The following is a 3,952-nucleotide window of genomic DNA, read 5'->3' as shown; positions in this document are numbered from 1 at the left end:
ATTTCTTCTCCTCTTTCATATTCTCCTTAACTTATTTTCCCCAACAATGACATAATTAGCCCATTTAGCTACAAAATTACATAATTAGCCCATTTAGCTCCAAAAGGACATAATTAGAAAATTTAGCTCCAAGAATAGGAGAAGATGAGAAGAAATAGGAAAAAATGAAAAGAAGGAAGAAGAAGAAGAAGAAGAGAAGGAGAAGGAGGAGGATAAGAAGAAGGCTTCTTCTCCTCCTCCTCCTTCTCCTTCTTCTTCTCCTTCTTATTGATTTCTTCTTCTTCTCCTCCTCCTCCTATTTCTTCTCCTCTTTCATATTCTCCTTACCTTATTTTCCCCAACAATCACATAATTAGCCCATTTAGCTCCAAAATGACATAATAAGCTCAAAATGGCATAAGAACCTTGGTTAGCTCATGAATATTATATACTTAGCTTGTTTTCCTCTAAAATGACATAATTAGCCCATTTAGCTCCAAAAAGACATAATTAGATAATTTAGCTCCAAGAAGAGAAGAGGAGAAGAAATAGGAAAAATGAAAAGAAGGAAGAAGAAGAAGAAGAAGAAGAAGAAGAAGAGAAGAAGATGAGAAGGAGCAGGAGGAGGAGGAGAGGAGGAGAAGAAGGAGAAGGAGGATAGACCTTCTCATTCTTCTCCTCATTCTCCTCCTCCTCCTCCTTATCCCTCTTCTTATCCTTCTTCTTGATTTCTTCTTCTTCTCCTCCTCCTCCTCTTTCTTCTCCTCTTTCATATTCACATTTTGTTGTTGTTGTTGTTGTTGTTGTTGTTGTTGATTACCTCATAAACATCATATGTTGTTGTTCTTCTTCTTCTGACTTAGCTAATTTCTCTCTGAAATAACCTATATATACTTCTTCATCTAGTATTATTCTTCTATTTTTATTATTTTTCATTTTGCAGATTACATTCACTTCACGGGAAGCTTGGATTATATTGATGGAATGCTTGAAGATGATTTCTTGTACCATGGCTTCACGGAAGCTTGTATTGAAACTATTGTAGTATATGGATACATATGAAACTTTGTATGCATGAGGTGTAATATATGGTTTGGTACGGATGGAACTTGCATAATATGTATGTACTATGGATGAAAGTTATTTTTAATATGGTTATGAGTACGGAAACAAATTTATTTATGTAATATATATATATATATATATATCCTGATTATTGTGAAAAATGCTGGATATAATAAGAAATAAAATAAAAAGGGGCTGGTTCCCCCCTTTGCCGTCTGCCCCCTCATGGCAAAGGGGGGATGGCAGACGACAAAGAGGGGAGAGAGAGGGGCTTGGTTCCCCCCTTTGCCGTCTGCCCCCTCATGTCAAGGGGGGGATGGAAGACGACAAAGAGGGGAGAGAGAGGGGCTTGGTTCCCCCCTTTGCCGTCTGCCCCCTCATGGCAAAGGGGGGATGGCAGACGACAAAGAGAGGAGGCCTGCCGTTAACACTTAACGGGACCGTTGGTGTATCTACCGTCCCATTTAATTTGCCGTATGCCCCCTCATGGCAAAGATTCTTTGCCGTCCGCTTTAAAAAAGCAGACGACAAAGAACCTCTTCACCGGATTTTTTTGCTGTCTACTTTGCCGTCTGCTGACCGACGGCAAAGCCTTTGCCGTCCGTGGTTCCCCCCTTTGCCGTCTGTCATGGCACATGGCAAATTTCTGAATTTCAGTAGTGAATGCGAGTATTCGATTGTTGGCACTTCCACCATCCATATTTTGCTAGCCTCTTCGGTATCGTGCATTGCCCTTTCTCATATTGAGAGTTGGTGCAAACTCCGCCGGTGCATCCAAAACCATGACATGATACGCCCTGTCATACATAAGCCTCATTATATCTTTCCTCAAAACAATCACCATACCTACCTATTAAGGCATTTCCATAGCCTTTCCGAGATACATTGACATGCAACATCCACCATATCATGACTTGATCTTCATGTCATACATGCTTTTGCTTGATCGTAGAGCTGCATAATAGTTGGGCCTTACCCCAATTATTGCTACATGATGCGCTAGTATCATTGCATATCCTGCTACACTGGCAGAGGCATACATTTGCATACATCATGATAGTTTTCACTTGTCTTTTATGTTGAGTACTTCCTATAAAGTGTTATGATCTTCTCTTTATTCATGTAAAACATATAGTGTTGCCCTTAAGTGAGGAAAAGATCCCAAAGTGGACAAACAAAAGATCCCAAAGAGGACAAATGAGAGATAAAAAGAAAGAGCCAAAGAGGCCACAAAAAAAAAGAGAAAAATAAAAAGAGAGAGAGAAGGGGGCAACACTAATATTCCTTTTGAAGATCCACACTCGTACTCCATTGCTATATTGGTACTACATAGAGATTATCATTCATGCATAACTGTGTGGAGACCCTTACACTGTAGAACTTGGTTTGTATATTCCAATGATGACCCTCCTCAAATGAGCTCTAGGTCTTCATGAGCAAACAAGTTGGATGCACCCCCACTAGTTCCATTGGAGAGCTTACCTTAGCTCATATGTGCATCCGTTACATGGCAATCCCTACTCCTCACATCATATCTATCATTTGGCTTTCTCTCGCCTATGGTTGTCCTCATTGATGTGAGCCTTTCACACATTTTTGTCTTCCTTCCCCAGCATTACTCTATTTGCCATCCTAAGTGCCAACATATCTTGCTTATGATCATCCATTGCATGAGTGCTCAAAACCGAAAGGGAGAGGATCATTTTGACTTTGCCTGACTAGTGGTCTGGGGATGAGTCAAAATAAGATTCTGAAGGAGACTAAGTGTGAAGTTTAGTAGGTTGAGTTCTCAATTAAAAAATATATTTTATGATCTCAACCCATCTCCCACTTCTTGCACGTAAACACCATTTGGAGACATTCGAGTCACGGACAACGAGAGCTCTTGCACCTTTATGTTCTTACTTTGCTAAACTCAATACTAGATATAGACTCTTGCTTGTTATTGTCTTGACTTGACTTGCATACCTCACTTGCTTTACTTTGAAGTTCTTATATGCGTGTTAGCATGTCACCACAGAAATTATTGTGTTATCATTTATCTACTCAAGGACGAGCAGAAATTAAGCTTGGGGATGTTGATACGTCCCAAACGTATCTATAATTTCTGTGTGTTCCATGATCTTTTGGGTGACATTGTTATATGTTTTGCTACACTTTTATATCATTTTACACATATTTGGACTAACCTACTAACTCAGTGCACCCAGTGCCAGTTCTTGTCTGCTGATGTCTATTTTACACGGGCTTTTACCCAATTTTTCGAAGCCTGAAAAATTTCAGGAAAAATATATAGAAAATCAGCGAAACAGAAGCTTCCGGATCAACGAAGATGGGCCAGAGGGGCCATGGGCTGCCCACGCGACCTGCTGACGCAGCCAGGCCCTAGGCCGCGCCAGGAGGCCACCTGGGTGGGCCCCACCTCCTCAGGTGCCCTCCTTTGGCCTATATTTAGAGTCCCGAGAGGAAACCCTTCCACAACTTCCAGAATCGCGAATTTCTCCATCGTTCCGCCGCTGCAGCGCTTCCGAGATCGGGAGCGTCAAGAGACCTCTTTTCCGACACCCTGCCGGAGGGAGGATTGACCTCCGGGAGCTTCTCCACCGCCATGGACGCTTCCCCGGACGTGTCGTCAGTAGTCCTCCTTGGACCACGGGTCCATGACCAGTAGCTATGTGATGTCTTCTCTCCAATCTTGTGCTTCAATGGTTAGTCCTTGCGAGCTGCCCTACATGATCAAGGTATCTATGTAATTCTCTTGCTATTGCTATGCTCAGTTTGTTAGGATCTGATGGATTATGAGATTATGTTCAGATTGTTATGAGTTATATATTTGATTATCCTTTTATATTATGTTCCTTAATGATTCATGCATGTTCTCCGTTGCTATTTATTGCTTTGGCCGAGT

Source organism: Hordeum vulgare, chromosome 4H, assembly GCF_904849725.1.
Source record: "Hordeum vulgare subsp. vulgare chromosome 4H, MorexV3_pseudomolecules_assembly, whole genome shotgun sequence".
NCBI lineage: Eukaryota > Viridiplantae > Streptophyta > Magnoliopsida > Poales > Poaceae > Hordeum > Hordeum vulgare.
This window is presented reverse-complemented; position numbering follows the sequence as displayed.